Source organism: Corylus avellana, unplaced genomic scaffold, assembly GCF_965113065.1.
Source record: "Corylus avellana unplaced genomic scaffold, dhCorAvel1.hap1.2 HAP1_SCAFFOLD_102, whole genome shotgun sequence".
Classification (NCBI taxonomy): domain Eukaryota; kingdom Viridiplantae; phylum Streptophyta; class Magnoliopsida; order Fagales; family Betulaceae; genus Corylus; species Corylus avellana.
Window position 1 is genome coordinate 15,001 of NW_028290516.1, and position 5,806 is coordinate 20,806.

Here is a 5,806-nt window from a genome sequence, read left to right on the forward strand (position 1 = left end):
ACCTCTGTCCTATCCATTAGACAATGGACGCTTTTTTTTTTTCTTAGTTTAATTGTCACATCTTTTTTTCTGAAAAAAAGAATATGTGAGAGAATTCCAAAAATTGCACATTCAATTCAACGATTCGGTATATTAATTACATTAAATTAGATTAATTACATTAATCTGATTAATTATATTATTTTTATATTATTTAATATATTAATATAATTAATGTTAATTTTAATATATAATAAATATAAATGAATAAATTATTCTAGATATAATATCTATAATATATATATATTAAATCTAGAATAATAAATATAGAGATATAAGCGGGTAGCGGGAATCGAACCCGCATCGTTAGCTTGGAAGGCTAGGGGTTATAGTCGACGTTGATTCATCATTTTTAACGTCTCTAATTCAAAACCGAACGTGAAACTTTGGTTTCATTCGGCTCCTTTATGGAAGATGGATAAATTCCACAGATGTCAGATGTAAACGAAATAAAAAAAAAATGAAAAAAGAATTTCGGCCCATAACATCTATGTCAGCTTTTCCGTTTGAATGCATTCAAAACAACCCGCTTTCTAGATGATCCCTATAGAAGAGGGGGATTCTAACAATCTTTCTAGTTACTTCGTTCTCTATTTCTATTTGAAAGAATCCTTAGGAAAAGGATTTTGTTTCCACCGAGCTAAAACAATATGTCGATGTCTCTAGTAAACCAAAGTCATTGTTTAATAGCTATTTTGCTTCAATCTCTCTTATACATACAAATCATAAAATTGAAGATTTAGTTACGATTAGAAATACTCCCTTCTCTCTTTATCCATGGATACTTTACTCATACTCATTCAATTGGAAGTATTGATCCAATTTAAAAACAAATTATGTTTCGTAATTTCATAATCCAATTTTTTTTTTAATTTCTAATTGAATCTTTTGGATATAAATCACGAGAATGTCCATTCTTCCTCGAATCTTTCATTGATAGGTAAAGGATTAAATCCTTTTAAGAAATAAAGTTTTTGATCGGAATAGTAATCAAACATTCCGAAGGGACCCCTTAACTATTACGGGATTAATAGAACGAATCACACTTTTACCACTAAACTATACCCGCTACAATGTGATTATTGTATATAAATGTATCCTTTGTCGAACAAAAAAATTAGCCATAATAATTAAGAAGATAGGATCAGAAAAGAATCATGAAAATTAGAGCGTTGACGTGCTTTGTTCAAGGAGCCCGATTAAATTAGGGAAAGAGGAGTCATTTAAATAACTAAATAACACCTTTTTTTGATGGGGGTGCTTTGACATTGACGGATACGGTTCGATAATGTACGCCAAAACATAAAATTCTGCAAGAATATATGGTTCCATTCTTTCTTTTTTTTATTCCAGTAAAGTAAATGGAATAAAAAAAAGAAAGATCAAATAATTAAGAAATGGCACTTTGATTCTATTCTGTATCATAGGAATCGAAATAGTCTTTATTATGATTGTTGTTGTTTCAATAACAAGTATCCTTTTTTCAAATCAAATAAATCATTTTTTCTATGATTCATTGGAACAAAAAAGGCCCAGCGAGGTACTGACCAGGCCGGGCTGTGGAATTAAAAAAAGCTCTTGGAGACGAAATCAAAGAGGTACTTTTATTATATATTAAATTATATAGTAGTAATATATAATTTATTACTTATAATATATATTATTACTATTATTACTTATAATATATATATATATAATTATAGAATTATAATTTATATTCATTGGAATAGTGGATTGGAGATATCTCTTTCGAGCCCTTACTTTATCTCAATGGAATTACTTTTAGTTTCTATATTTTTTAATATTTTTTATATTTTATATGTCTAGATACTATATAATTATATATAATAAAAAGAATATAAAAAATAAAAATAAGAGGTATGGTATAAAAGAAAGAAAGACTCTTTTTTCAAACCTTACTTTTTGTGTAATGTAACATAGTAATTATCCTTTTTCGATTGGGGGAGATGGCTGAGTGGACTAAAGCGTCGGATTGCTAATCCGTTGTACGGGTTTTTCGTACCGAGGGTTCGAATCCCTCTCTTTCCGCTTTTGTCAATGACGTGGTATTTTTTATTTATCTTTCAATTTCGACGAGTCTTTTTTTTTTTTTATTTTTTTATTTAATAGTTAAAGATGTGGAATAAATAAAATCCTAAGAACATTTAAAAATCGAGCAAGGAAAACAAAAACTTTATTTTTTATTCTTCACGTCCAGGATTACGTCCTGGATCATTAGATAGGAATCCGAAGATAAAGAGAGAAACAAAGAATATCACTACTGTGTAAACAAATAGTTTGAGAGTAAGCATTACACAATCTCCAAGATCATTTTTTTGGAAAAAAAGAGAATAGATTCTCCATTTTTATACCACATATACCGCATTTTGACACCAAAAATGGTTTTTATAAAGCTAGAAATAGAAGAAATAGAAAGGAATTTTCATAAATTCATTTGTAATGTAATATGAGTCAAGTCTTTCATTAACAAAATTTTTTGCATACCCACAATATCTAATTGTGGGGGACTCTAATAGGTTCTTTCAATGTAAAAAAAGGGTCCGAATTAGTAAATGGGGTGATCTCCAGACTTATCGTGGCGATACAAGAATTTCAATATTTGAATTGAAGCTTTATACTATAAGACTTATCCGATCTTATCAATTGTTAGAATCTTTTTTTTATAATAAATCATGAATTTTTCTAGGACAGTATTCAAAATCTCATCGAAAACTTACAGCAGCTTGCCAAACAAAAGCTAAGAGAAAAAATAGCACAGGTATTACTGGCATAAAATCTACGATTGGATTCAAAAAAGCGTAGGCTTCGGGCAATTTGGCGAAGAAAAAACTATTTGAAGAAAGAGTAGAATTAAACCAGATACAGATCAAACTAAAGATATTAAGCATAACAAACGTTTTGTTTTTTTGTTTTGTTCTTGAAGATAATTGTATTTATTTTGATTGAGTTATTAATATGAGTTATTGTTATTAATAATATAAAATTAATAATTTAATAATATAATGTTATTTTTTTTTTTTAAGTTTAAGTTATATAAAAAAAATGAGTAAAAATTAAAAAATAAAAATAAGGTAGACCAAAAAACTTTTCTTTGATTTGAACTAACTCAACCAAAAATACTTCAATTCTCAAATTAAAAGAGAATAGAAGAAATCATACTTTCATACAATATCTTAATTGAATTATATGTAATGATCAATAAATTTCGTTTAATTCTATATCTAAATGTATCAAAATCCTAGTAACAATCTATTCTATAGATATTTAGACTATAATTGACGAACAACTAATAAGAATATTAGTGTTTATTAATGTCGAATAGAAATATAAAATGGGGCGTGGCCAAGTGGTAAGGCAACGGGTTTTGGTCCCGGTATTCGGAGGTTCGAATCCTTCCGTCCCAGAGCATACTTATTATATATATCATATCAGATTATATATGTCGTATCATAATACCGATTTTATATCAGAATAAAAGATTGTCTTTTTTTTTTTTTATTAAGAGTATAATAATATTGGATAGAATATGATTCTTTTTTCTTATAATGATTAATTCTTATCTGAATTATATCTTTTTCGCAAATTTAATCGTGTTCAAATAACACCAAATAACACACAGATGTAATTGAATCTATTTGTATCCAAGTAAGATGGGAACATAGATCAAAAGAAAAGAGTTTTTATTATAATATAAAAAAAAAGATCCGGGGACGGGCTTTTCATTCTATGTCCATACCTTTCATATTTAAATTAGTTACTCATAAAAATAAAAAAAAAAGCCTTACTTCTTATATCCATTGGAATTTTCAATGATGCATTCTAAATATAAATGCGAAAGCCTCTCTTTCTTTTTTCCCTATACTTTAACTTTAAATGGTGGTGCAGTCTGATTATTAATTTTCTGTGGATTTATAAATTATAAACGCGGGTGTTCGTTTGATATTGGGGTACTAATTAACTTCAATCAATAATCAATAATCAATAGGATTAACTGGTTTAAAGTAAAAAAAAAAATAGGAGCAATGACTTAATCTGGACTTGTTTTAACTTGCATTTATACAAAATAGTCTAGCACTCCCTAAACTACATATAATATAGGATTCTTTTTTGATTTATGATTCATCATCTTCATAGAATTGACGGAGTAGATAGGAGTTAATCGTCAACGAAAAATACCAATTTCAATGTCTGCGTCTGTCCGAGTATCATTAAAAAACAATCAAGTTACATACGTAACATATGTATTTTCTTTGAACCTCGTTTTTAAGTATTTTGTGGTTTCTCTAATTCTAATGAATAATTGTAAATCTATGTAACAATTGAGACAAAATCTATTATCTTATTCACTTTACCTTATTACATTACCTTAGGTAAAAATTGCAGAAAGATTATTGAATTTTTCAGGTCAAATAAACTACGCAGAAAATGAGGAAATGCTTATATGTATGTCTTGTTATCGTTCTATTTCATTGAAAACTTTATTTTATTTCAATAATTACTTTCAGAAACATTTGTTTAGTCTATATGATAGATATGGGGATCTCCTAGTTCTTTTCTTTCGATTATGATTTATCAAAAATAATAACAACCCCAATCCTTCCTTACATCAGTCTTTATTCCCCACCCCATTAAATTAATAAATTAAAAAAGAAAAAAATAGATATATTATATGGGGTAAATTGAATTCTTGTTGAGACTTCTTCAGAAACTACCCATTCATAAAAGTATAGATTACTATGTACCGACCGAACCAATGATTATTCATGATTCCATAATTGAATCAATTACATACTGGTTACAGCAACCTACTAGAGAAATGTTATGGTAAAACTTCGTTTAAAACGATGTGGTAGAAAGCAACGTGCGACTTGAAGGATATGGTCGGTTGTGGATTCTTACATCCACCATTTTTTTATATTAATTATATAGGAATGAGGGTGCTCTTGGCTCGACATCGTTTGTTCTGTTCCACTGGAAAAACCTCATTTTTTGAGGGTTGCGATGTAAATAGTACATGATCATGATGGAGCTCGAGTAAAAAGTATTGATTCATTTTTTAGGGACATGGATCTAGGGTTAGTGTTAATTAATAAGTTGAAACAACTTCGTAAGTATATTTTCGATATAGAAATCGAAAGGATCCAATTCTAACAAGTTTCAAATTCATAACGAAAATTTATTGGAATTGGTAAAACTCTTTCGATCAAAAGTGTATCACATGGGAATCAACCATTTGTATGATTCTTTGATAGAAAGAAATTGCAAAAATGGTATGTTGCTGCCATTTTTTTAAATGATTAAAGATCACCGAAGTAATGTCTAAACCCAACGATTCAAGGCAACGATAAAGAATCCTGGAACAAGTAAATACCGTTTTCAGTTGTCTCAAAAAATAGATCATAATGAAGAATCAAAATAAATTCTAAAGGAGACAGACAAAAAATGCGTGGTTAGAGACCGCTCAATAAAGGAAATGCCTAAAGGTTTTCCTTTGGATTATTTGAGAGTTATCCAACTTGAGTTAGGAGGATGTGAATACGAATGATTTTTTTCTTTTTCGGGCAAGAATAAGAAAAAGTACTTAAATCATAGTTTAATTGATTTGATGATTTGATGGATCTATTTGACATTAATTATAAATTCTATATATAGACATAATTTCTAATTTTCTTGAGCCGTACGAGGAGAAAACTTCTTATACGTTTCTAGGGGGGGGGGTATTATTCATCTACATCTATCCCAATGG

At 28.5% G+C, this 5,806-nt stretch overlaps 1 non-coding gene across 1 annotated transcript; it reads left to right on the top strand.

The window, feature by feature from the left end:
• The first annotated feature begins 2,000 nt into the window (after nucleotides 1-2,000).
• Nucleotides 2,001-2,088, top strand: TRNAS-GCU (transfer RNA serine (anticodon GCU)). Its single transcript has one exon. It is a non-coding gene; the product is annotated as a tRNA-Ser (tRNA).
• Nucleotides 2,089-5,806: the final 3,718 nt, after the last annotated feature.